At 35.7% G+C, this 12,708-nt stretch overlaps 1 pseudogene; it reads left to right on the forward strand.

Moving 5' to 3' along the window:
• Positions 1 to 11,553: 11,553 nt before the first annotated feature.
• LOC118011836 lies at positions 11,554 to 12,480 on the forward strand (annotated as a pseudogene).
• Positions 12,481 to 12,708: the final 228 nt, after the last annotated feature.

A 12,708-nucleotide genomic window follows, 5' to 3' on the forward strand; every position in this document is an offset into this window, starting at 1 on the left:
TTATCATACAGTGAATAATAGTAACACCATGGCCCAGCAAGGATACTCCCTTATTACTGTGAGACTTTCTGTAAATGAGATAATGAATTTTGATTTGTGTGTCCTGTTATTTGCAGAAGAAGCATCATCACTCATATAAAGTATCTTCTAGATTATTTAATGAAGTTGTTAGAGGAAGTATTTTTTTAAACTTTGAAATTAGAAGGGGCCATTGTTTGAATTTTCATAAAGATAATTTTTGTATATAGTATATATATTTGAAAAAGGGTAGAGTACTTATGTAGTCATAACAATAATAGTGAAGATCAGAGTTGTGCATGTTTCATATTTGTTGTCTAAACTGAAATTCATCTTAAAATATTATGAAAAGGTAACACAAGTGAAACATATATGTTATTTTGAGGCAAATAAATTGAAATTAGAAGATGTTAATGAGATCAGATAGCTCATAAGTTGGGAAATATCTCAATCTTGGGTCTTTTTTTTTTTTTTTCCCAACAAAATACTTCTTTTTAATTTAGATTGGTTGCCTCTGTAATTATCCTCTTTGTTAGTGGATTCCAAGAGGAAAATAAAACTGACCATTTAGATATTTGTATATGTAATGGTCTAGTTGTTTTTGTTTCCAACATATCACTAGCTATATTAAAAGCAGTACATTTTTGAGTCATATAGGGTGGAAAATGTCATATTGAAAAGAAGAATGATATCTGTTTTAATTATATTAAATATAATTCAGAAGAAAGGAATAATTGAAGTTAGTTTTCAGAAAATCTATGAAATAAAGGATATAAGTGTATGAAGTTACACGCAGTGAGTGACTCACAAAATTTCACAGCTAAGAAATTGAAGAGACCTAACATTTACTACTGTTAAAGGTAATTATTCAAACCATAGGTCTTAAAATATCTTCTATTAGTTGCAAATGTTTAAGTAGAATTTAGAAAGTGTGCTTAATAATGGGAACAACACATTTTGCTTTCATACCTTCTTGCATTCAGAGCGGGAACTGTTTCCACTTGCCTTTCAGGGGGAAAGAAAGCAACCTTTGAACAGTAGCAGAGGCTCCTTAGTTTAGGCATTTTGTTTTTAGACCCTGAAATAGCTTGATGAGGCAGACTTTGCATCTTCTTTTCTAAAGGTATTTAAATAAACATTTGATCATCTTTTGTCTGCAAAGTGTTTTCACGTGATGCCCTACACGACGATAATGCAACAGATTAAAAAAAAAACTCCTCAAAGTTTTTCCAAGCTTTATGATTCTTTTAAGTCATCTCTGCACCCAACATGGGGCTTGAACTCATGACCCCAAGATCAAGAATTGCATGTTCTTCTAACTGAGCCAGCCAGACACCCCCCAGGTTTTATGCTTTTATCATTTAACTGTATTATTATAATTTTAACGATCAGTATATTCAGACTATATTGGAATTTAAATATTTTAACCCTTCTGGTTTACCACTGAGAAGATTTACTAATTTAGTTCACAAAAAACAATTCTAAAATGCAAATGTGAGAATAACCCATGTGAGGGTGGATAGAAGAGGAACCGTTACTGTTAAGAAACTTATCTCCAGATATCACGAAGATAAAGCAGCACCCAACAAACATCTATAAAAAATAATAAGTAATTATAATAATTATTAGTTTTTATAACAAAAAATTTTATATACATATGTATATATTCATACTAGAAGAGTGAAAATGATATAATAGATGTCATCCATTAAGCTTTTATTTTGTGCTAGGCACCAGACTTAAGTTTTCTTTATGTGGTAGGTACCAAACTAAGGTTTTTGGTTATCTCATTAAATTTGTCTAGCAATCTGATGTGGTAGGTACTAATCTTATCCCTATTTTACAAGTAAATAAAATGGAGTTTAGAGCTAAACAACTCATTTACAATCATAAATAATAGCAGAAAAGTTGGAGTGATGGTTGGGGTGGCTTTATTTGTGTCCCTTCTCTTGGACATCACCATCCTGGTTTGGCCATTGTTCAGAAACAGTAGAAAACAGTAATTTCCCTTTTTCCTTTCATTTTTCTAATCATGCATACTAGAAAAGCAAGTCAGGACCCTGTGTGGAAAATAGGGGAAGATGGGGGTGGTGGTGGAGGGAGGAGTAGAAATCTCAAAATATATTTGAGGATTCCAGGATGAGTGGGAAATTTTGTTTCCCTTCCCATTCCCAGTCAAGAGAAAATGGCTCTGTAGGCACACCTGGCTGATAGGGCCAAAGATAACCTCCCAAAGATTTCTGTGCTCTAGAATGGCATGCAAGCTGGGAAGTCATTCCTGTGTCCTAAAACATTGCAAATAATTCATGAAAGAGTGGCTAACGTTAGACAAATAAAGGTGTATTTGAGCCGACATACTGTCCCCCACTTGACTTCTCATCTAATCAATGTTTTGATACCATGTAAGCAGCCATCATTCGGCATTCAGACAAGCTCCTAGGGGAAAAAAGACCCCAAACTGCCTGTGTTTAAGAATCTGCTTTTCTAAAGGAATGGGAGCTTAAATTATTAATTTGTATAAAAACAAAAATTTTATATTTGCATTCCTGAGTTCTGGATTCCCTAATATCTAATTACTCATTTAGTGTAATATCTGAAACTTGTAAGTTAATTTGTAATTTTTACAACACAATGATGATATATAACTGATACCTGTATACTGGTAGTCAATTTATGTGTCATTTCTGGGTTTGAAGATTAACTTAACATGTGATGTTTAATGTAAGTATACAGTTTTAAGTCAGAAATGTGATATTGTGGTTATAACATACAACAATGTGTGATTATATGGTTTACCACCTAGTGTAAGCTCCATGAGACTAATGAAAATGACTGTATCCTTAGCACCTAAGAAGGTCTCTGGTTGTCAATTAATATTGAGTGAATACATGTAAAAGTTAATATGCAGATCTATCTATTTACATATCTATCTCTATCTCTATCAATCTATCTATGTCTGTATCTATATACAAAAGTGGGCCAAAGATCTGGTCTAATAAGAAAAAAAAAATGTGAATGGAATAAACAAAGTTTTCCTTTGCTTCTTGTTTTACTTTCCTCTTGAAATGTCCTTAGGGATCAGAAAACTCACCTTGGGTCTTTGTTTAGGTAAAACAGTGTGCTTGACTCCTCTTGGAAGGAATGCAAATATAAAGTTTAGGCCCTTGGAATTTTGCTGGATGAAATGGACAAATAAATTAATTTCAATGAGTTAATAAGTTGTGGTTAATAAGTAGGTTTACATATTATAGTTCTCTAATGATTTCTGAAGATTGTTCCTAACAAAGCAATGCCTCTAATATATGAAAAATATGACTAGTGATAAAAATAACTAGGGCCAAAAAGGCTTTCAAGAGACCTTACAATCACTGTATATGGGCAATTTTCCCCACAGTCAGACACTTGTCTCAAACTAATAAAATAAAACATACATAAATTATTCTTATTGATATTTCAGCTAGTGGGCAGGTTCTGTTAACCAAAGCCCACCAAAAAATTCCTTCCCCAATAACTCCTGAGGTTTGCAAACATGATTGTCAAAACATATCTCTTGCATTTCCCAAACTTTCCCAGCTTGCCTTTCACTGAGGAATAGACGAAATCATTTGTAGATGGAGGAGACTTCCTAAGCAGCTTTCATTTCTATTAGTGTAGGTCCACATTTTAGTAATTAAAATATTGGGCAAGGAATTGATATTTTTCAAATTTGGAAAAGATGTATGGAAAATATGTCTTTCATGTTATCTAAAAGTTGTACAATTATATATTATGCTTTGTTTTAAGATGTAAGCATTTAACCCAATGAGTATGCATCCACTGGTATAAATTAAACCTATAGAAGTGGCAGAGGAGAAATAAATGAAGACAAAGAACTCTTTCAAGGGCCAATTAGAGAAAAAGTTCAAAAGAGTAAGTTCCTCAGTGACATTGATTAAATCTGTCTCCCCAATAAAATCTTTGTGACACCTTATAACTATAAAGGAAGGGGCTTCTGTTTTAAGAAGGTATATTTACAACAGGTAAATAGCTTTTTAAGCTGTCTTTACATTTGCTTCCAAATCCAGTGTGGACAAAACAGAAGGAAATAGTGCTATAATACCATCTGAGTGATTTACGGTGGGCATAAGAAAAGGCTCTACTCACTGAAAGTTTATACACTCACTGATAAAGGGGTTGTATGACCAGGGTGAGAGATACATCTGGCCCTGCCCAGAAGTTGAGTGATGCAGTACATCATGAGTCTGGGTGTCACCAAATGAATGAATTGGCAGCTAGAATTAATACTGTGTGCTTTGAGGGGCGCCTGGGTGGCTCAGTTGGTTAAGTGTCTGCCTTTGGCTCAGGTCATGATCCCAGGGTCCTGGGATGGAGCCCCACATTGGGCTTCCTGCTCAGGGGGGAGCCTGCTTCTCCCTCTCCCTTTACCTGATGCTCCCCTGCTTGGGCTCTCTCTCTGTCAAATAAATAAATAAAATCTTAAAAAAGAATTACTGTGTGCTTTGAGCAGAGATTTGAGGCCAGAGGGGAAGAGCAACCATACTGGTCCTAATCTTATCATATTGATGCATAAATGCTAGATCTGGGTTTCTTAATGCAGTGTCCTAAAGCAACCATGGGTAAGCTTTAGGAAATCTATAAACACCTTGAAATTAAATATGCACCATTTTGTATGCATTTTTATAGGGGAAAAAAATCTATTTCACTGAATTTGCTGTATAGGCTACAGTCACAAACACAAGAAAAAAAGATTAAATATCACTCTTTTTAAATAACTTGAAAATTAGAGGAAAGGAAGATTTGCATGCTTTCAATATGTTGTAAACTATGAATAAAAAAAAAAATCTACCACAATTTCTGGCTCTTGTGTTCCATATTTTTTCCTTCCAAGCATACTCCCTATTCCACTAAAGAAATTGTGAGTTTGAAAAGCAGTTGAGTAAGTACAATCGCTCTCTTCCCTGCCTGTGGCCCCAGCCTCCCTCTCCCCATAGTTTGCCTTCATCAGGCTCTCTGTCCCAAGGCTATCGATCCCCTGTAAGTTCTACTGTGTTTTGTGTCCTCTCTGACCTCCTAACCTTTGTAGACACAGCCTTTTCTGCCTGAAATATTACTTGCACTTCTAGTCTCCAACTGATTAACCCTACTTGTCCTCCAGGATTCCTCTCTGGTGACCTTTGACCAGGACCCTGGGCAAAATTCTGTCAATGCACATATCAGGCTGCATTGAAATAACGGGCTTTTACAGTTGGTTTTTTTTTTTTTTTTTTTCCATTACTGAATTGTAGAGTTCCTTGAAATCATTTAGAAATTTATTCCCCTCAGTAAGCTCACAAAGTCACACAGCATCTGGTACATAAAGGGTCAATAGTCTTTACTGAATGTAGATGGCTTAGGAAAAAAATGAGGTGTAGTGACCAAAAAGGTTCAATGAGTTTTCCTTTTTAGAGTGCATATATTTTTTTTAAAGATTTTTATTTATTTGAGAGAGAGAATGAGAGAGAGAGAGCATGAGAGGGGGGAGGGTTAGAGGGAGAAGCAGACTCCCTGCTGAGCAGGGAGCCCGATGTGGGACTCGATCCCGTGACTCCAGGATCATGACCTGAGCCGAAGGCAGTCGCCCAACCAACTGAGCCACCCAGGTGCCCCAGAGTGCATATATTTTTAAACAAAAGGAAATTATAAGCTAAAGGAATGAATGGAGCTGATTTCATGCAGAAAGAAACAAAGTAGAAAGATATCTGGTAATAATGGAACCTTCCTGAAGCCACTGAGTGATTAAATTCCTGTCACATACTTGACACCTTGAGACCTACTCTCTCTTGAATCATTAATCACATGTTCCATATGAAAATACCTTGCAATTCACAATTTTTGTAAACAGTGCAGTTGAAGTTCATAAGAAAGAGATGGAATTTCTATTTTGTCAGATAGCTAACCCAACAATATTCTATTCTCAAATTTGAACTTAGGCAAATTCCACCTACTTACTCTCCTAATTGTTTTCTTTCTTTTTTTGTGTATTTGTTTAAAATTATGTTATGTTAGTTACCATACAGTACATCATTAGTTTTTGATGTAGTGTTCCATGATTCACGGTTTGCATATAACACCCAGTGCTCCATGAAATATGTGCCCTCCTTAATACCCATCACCGGGCTCCTAATTATTTTCTTTTTTTTTTTTAAGATTTTTTATTTATTTATTTGAGAGAGAGAGAATGAGAGAGAGCACATGAGGGGGGGGGTCAGAGGGAGAAGCAGACTCCCTGCTGAGCAGGGAGCCCGATGTGGGACTCGATCCCAGGACTCCAGGATCATGACCTGAGCCGAAGGCAGTCGCTTAACCAACTGAGCCACCCAGGTGCCCTCCTAATTATTTTCTTAAGCTCAGTGATTTTCAACTGGTTGTGTGGTCGAAACTGTGATGCTCCAACCACATGTCCCTTCAGAACTAGAGGATGTATAATACACTTGCTGATTGTGCCGCTGTCTGATAGCTTCCAACTGTGACCCTTTCCTCTGCTTGCTGCAGGGAGCCTGCTCACCCAAGTCTCACTCCGTCTCTGAGCGCAGCCAACAGTCAACGTGTGGTTAATGGAGAACTAGAGACTCTGCTGATCCCCACTACCTTGAGACCACTCAGAAGGACCATGGCCATTTCAGAGATTCCTGTGGGATAGAGCCACCTTTTCTACATTACCCAGTAGCCCAACTTTTCCATTTGCCCAAAGATGCTCCTTTTCTTCCCCTCTCACCACTTTCCTGCCTCAACAGGTACTAATTCTGAGAGTGTTTCCCAACAAACTCTGGCCCTTGTGTTGAGAATAGACTCTAATGGACAAAAATACAAGTATAGGAATTAGTTGGGAGACTACTGTGATCCTGGGAATCAATTTTGATCATAGGTAGTGCAAAATATTTGGATTTTGAATATATTTTGAAGTTAGAGACAACAAATTTCCTGACATACTGGATGTAGGTTGTAAGAGAAAGTGGGGATTCAAGGATGACTCCACTTATGTTGGCATAAGTACTGGAAAAATAGTGGGGCATGGCCTATATTTGGGACAGATATGGGGAGGGACAATCGAGAATCCATTCTGAAGTATGTTCAGTTTGAGAGGTCAACTAGACATCCACTAGAGATGTCAAGTTGACAACTAGATGTAAAGCTCTGCAATCTGATGGAGCACTATGGGTGGGAGATGTAACTTTAGAAGTTTTCTTCATATACTAATTTTTAAAGCCGTGAGCCTAGATGAGATCTCCAACAGGATGAGCAAAAAAAAGAGAAGACCAAAGTCTGAGACTGGAAATGCTCTAATTTAGAGACTGGAGAGAAGGGAAGGAACCAGCAAAGGAGACTGAGATGGAATGACCACTGAGGTAGGGTAAATACCAGAGAGAGTAAAGTCTTGGAAGAAATGTGGGGAAGTATAAAAAGGACAAGGGTATGGTCAACTACTTCAAATGCTAACTATAGGTCAAGTCAATTGACTTTAGTTACTTTGGTAGTATCTTGATGATAACATTTTTAATCAGGTGATGAGGAAGAAAACATGATGAGAACATGTGAGGAGGGGAAAAAACACCTATTTTAGGTGTTTTATTACAAAGGGGAGCAGAGTAGTAGGAAAGTAGTTAGCAGAGAAAGTGGCATCAGAAAAAAAAAATTTTAAGAAGAAATAACAGTATATGTGTTTGTTGATGGGAATGATTCAATAGAGAGTAGGAAAGTGATGATGTAAGATAAAGACAGAATTATTTCTGGAGCAATGGCTTGCATTAAGCAAGAGAGAGTAGGGTCTACTATTGAAATGAAAACAGTGGCATTAAATGTGAGTATGACAATATAGTGAAGATAATAAATGTTTTTCATATTTCATATTTCATAAAGCCAATGTACGTATAAAGTGTTACTTGTGCTGAACTTACAAATTATCAGTTGAAGTAGTCTCTATAATTTTGTTAGGTAGAAAAATGTACAATATATTCAGATAAGCCAGCTGATTTTTAAAGCATAAAGTGAAAGAATTTTAAAGAGAATATTTGAAACTTTTTTGTCAGTATTATAATTTTAACACAGTTAAATGATAACCGATTTTCTTAGTATGCAATATGTTCAAAGCCAAACATTATATGCATCATTAGAAATATAATCGTGAACAAAGTATGTTTGTTCCTATATATTAATATAAGGCAAACACTATAAAGCACATGTTAATGGAGAAAAATTTGGAAAATATGCTTAGGAAAAATAAATATTGTTAAGGATGTTTTTCATTAATATTCAAAAATAGAACTCTAAAATGTTTTGTTTAAAGCTAGGCTTTAAACAAATAGTTAAAGTACTGTTATTCCCAAGGACATTTAGGAGATAATATATTGCAAAGAATGGAAATTTTATATCAAAACATATTAGAAAAAGTGGTTAGCAGCTTCCATATATCCTGATTTGACTAATTAGTTTTATGCAATCCATTGAAACATCAGCCAGATTACAGTAGCAAATCTGGTAGCATTAGATCATACTATTTAAAAATAGTAGCATCTGGCAACAATTAACCTAAGAGGAAATTTCCTTTTCCATTGTTATTACCCACATAAGTTTAAACTCAATTTATGCTAACATTTGTATTTATTCAAAGGCAGACTACATGTAAACATGCCCTTCTCTTCTAGCTCCTGTTCATGTGTTAAAAATTTTTATTTTAGTTATGATCTTTGCCCCATTTCCTCTTTGGGTTAAATTTTCTCCTTTATGGGTTTGCTGGAAAAAAAATCTCAACTACTGTGCTGTACACCAGAAGTGAATTACTAGCATTAAGTGAAGGGATATTTGTTGCAGCATAAATGCCCTATTTGTTAGACAAAGCAATCTGGTCATCCCAAGATCTACCTCTTCTGTCACCATAGAAAAGCTGGAGCTCTGAGAATGGGAATCAGGAGCTAATGCTTTATAGATGACATAAAACTTGCAGTTGGTTTTGACCCTTGCGATGTCAATCCATTTCCTCGTATAGATCAGCCCCAATCTGTTTGTGTGAGTTTCTGTAAGAATAACGGCCCCTTAAACCATTTCTTGGTCATTTACTCTTTGCCAAACATGCGGTACGATTGTTTCTGTAATTGCTAGTAAGCAAGGAAGAGTGGGCAACATTATGGTAAACTGATATGTCTAAAGTCTGAGAATTTTGTCTCCTATGAGGTCTCGGTGTGTAGAAGTTACACCTATCACTGCAAAAACAGAGATCTATCTATCTATCTATCATCTCTCTTCATATATATTTGATACCCCTGCTGAGGCACTTCCTCCAATCTCTTATTTTTAAGAATCCCTAGTTACAAAGCTTCACCATTATTAAGCACAAAGAGAAATGGATGCTTGCATTCTAGCTGAGCATTTAAGAAAAGAAATAAATAAAAATAAAAAATCTATTTTTTGAGTATTTGTGTGATGAGTATTCGAAACACATCTTTCAGATTATTGGATGAATTTTGTATTAAGTCTTTAAGACTTTTTTTTTAATCCTTTGGTCATGTTTCTGCTAATTGAAAAGTTTCATTACAATTGAAAAGTCCTTTGAAAACAACACCATGCTTTTCTTGCCATTGTTGCATGGTCAAGCACTGTCAGGCCTCTGGTCTCAGGGCATGTAATCAAGAAAAGAAATACAGAAAATGCTGTTCTTTGGCCCTGACCAAGCAATCCCAACTCTCTTCTTTGTTTTACCATTTTTTTTTTTTTTGTAGACTTACTGCTCAAACTAGAGCTTCTTACTCATTGAATAATCTAAAGAGTTATTAATCATATTTGCTTCTTCAATATATAGAAAGCAAGAAGAGGATGATGAAGTCAGGTATTTGGAGATGTTTTTTAAACAAGGCAAAATTAAATTTCTTATTGCCATTAACATTGAAGACAAATATGGGAAATTGAGTTGAAATTGTACCCTTTAGATAAAATAGCCTAGGAAAAATAATCCTGTATTTTTCTAAAACATCTCTCCAGTATCTAAAATTTAGGGTTATAGCCAGGGCTGTTTACTTGGTCTCAAAAGCTCATGCTAAGCTTTAATGCTTGTATAAGTTTGTGTGCACGTGTGTGTGTGTGTGTTTGTACATGAATACATCCATTAACATATGAAATAAAAACTTCTATCACTCAACCATATAACTCAAATACTATGTGTAATAGAAAATCACCATATGGAAGATTCACACATTGTGGGGTGTAAAGACCAAACCCAATGTCTTGAAATATTTAAAGCCATATGTGGTAACAAATGTAACCAATAACCTGGGTGTAAACTGAATTTTTGGTGTAGCATTTGTACCCCTTGGCTTAATTAACCTGTACCATTTTCCTCTATATTTGACAATATGAAAATTTATGAGTGAATTTTAATGATCTCTCATGTATTTTCTATGTTTCCTATATTTCAGTAACAATGTGAACTCAAATTCTTTGGCAGATCACATTTTTTCCAGTTGAAAATAAAAATGTGTTCTGGGTTGGGAAAGGCAAGTTGGGCTTGGGACAGAGATGTAGTCAGACACTTTTTTGACAATGGTTCATGAAAACTTCATTCCCTCAGCCTGATAAATTGAATCCTGTGACATGGAAAGTCACATCATATTATGAATTCTGTTGATAGAATGATGACAACAAAGCGGAGAGCTTTTCAGATTATAAATGTAAATTTCAGATTATAAATGAGAGCTTTTCAGATTATAACTGTATGTTAATATTTTAAATTAAGCCCTATCTTTATGAAATATGTTCCTTCTTCAAAAATTTAAAGAAATAGGAAGAACTGCAAAAGAGCAATGCAGCTCTAAAAAAGCCGTAGGCAGCCCAGCAGAGAGCTGTAGGGCAAAAATTGCCTATAGAAGAGTATTGTATGGAGCAATCAGCAGGAGGCCTGAATATGCCTATCATGCTCAGTCATTGGCTGGGAACCGCCTAGGGAGAGTGTGTATTTGATTCAAATACTGTAATGGATCCCAGCGGTACGGCAACTCAAGGCTGTTATCTGACTGAATTCTATGCAACAGGTTCATTCTTGAAGGTGTATCTGAGTGATACACATTTATTGCCTCCACATTAGTAAATACCAGATTTTTTTAAATACCATTTACAATAACAACAAACCTTATATGTTGCTAGGTATTAATGTAATAACAACAAAGTCCTGCAAGAACTTAAGAAAAAAAAGAGTAAAACTATGTAAATCATAGTAGAATAACTAAATTTAGTAGTATGTAATAATTTTGGATAACAATAATCCATATAAGTAATTACTCTACAAAAATAATAATTACTTTATGAATTCAATGAGATTCCAGTTGATAACTTAAAAAGATTTTTAAAATTATTTATGAAATATTAGATCTTAAAATATCCAAGACATTCATGAGAAAGGAGATTTGTCCTACCAAATATCAAGTCTAATTATAAAGCTATAATAAAAAAGATAAGGAAAGTAATAGATCTGCCAGGTGGTAGGGTCAGGGCTGCTAGAGAACACCCCTGCAGGGAGACCATGCTGAAGCCCCAGAAGAGGCTGGTTGGGGCTGCTGAGCCTGCTGGGCCAACAATAAAGGGACAGCAGGAAACTGTATCAACACTAAGAACCCAGCAGGGACATCAGCTTAAGTGGATAACTCCAGCCCTAAGAGGACCAGCCTCTAAAAAATGTGGGAAGAATCTAAACAGTTACTGGCTGATGAAAGTTAGAGACAATAAGCAGACTAGAGAAAGGTGTAGATGTGAAGTTCAGTGCTGAGGATATTAAAGCACAGCCCAAGTAGACAGCATGATGGGATGGTATTTGAAACTCCCAGGACAGACCCAGAATTCCCTTCCAACCATGAAGCTGGAGGAAGAAGCTTTCTTCTACCATGGCAACTGCACAGAGCCAGGCTTCACAGAACTCATGAAGCTTGTGAAGGAGGCTTACCCAGACCACACTAAGTTTGAGAAAAACAATCCCCATTATGACCCATCCAGCAAAGAAGACAACCCTAAATGGCCCATGGTGGATGTGCAGTTCGTTCCAATGATGAAGCATTTCATTACCCTGGCTGAGCTCAAAACCCATCACCAGCCCTTAAATATATGGCTCTCTTAGAGAGGAAGACCATAAAAGAGACTCTTAACTATAGAGAACAAACTGAGAGTTGCTGGAGAGAAGGGGGCAGGATGGTCTAAATGGGTGATTAAGGAGGGTACTTGTGATGAACACTGGGTGTTGTATGTAAACTAATGAATGATGAATCACTAAATTCTATTCCTGAAACTAATATTACACTATGTTAACAACTTTAATTTAAATAAAACCTGAAACATTAAAGAAATATATATATGGCTCTCTTCACTTGCCAGAGACTCTCAATTTAGCCCCTGACCCTAGAGGAATTTGATTTTACTTTGAACCTGGAGAAAAGGGAACCAAGTTAACTGGGACACTGTTGCTGGAATGTGCAAGAAGTTAGTTACTCCAAAGAAGTCAAACTTTTATAAGACAAAAGGTGTGAGGAGGTTTGCTTGTTATGTGTACATAGGTGGTTTTCATGTACCCTTTTCAATAAAACATTAATATAAAAAAAAGAGGGAAATAGAATGAATTAAAAACTTAAAAATAAACCTATCAATCTATCATATCTTAATAAACAATGAAGTGGAAAT

Source organism: Mirounga leonina, unplaced genomic scaffold (assembly GCF_011800145.1).
Source record: "Mirounga leonina isolate KUSES-001 unplaced genomic scaffold, KU_Mleo_1.0 Mir_151, whole genome shotgun sequence".
Lineage (NCBI taxonomy): Eukaryota > Metazoa > Chordata > Mammalia > Carnivora > Phocidae > Mirounga > Mirounga leonina.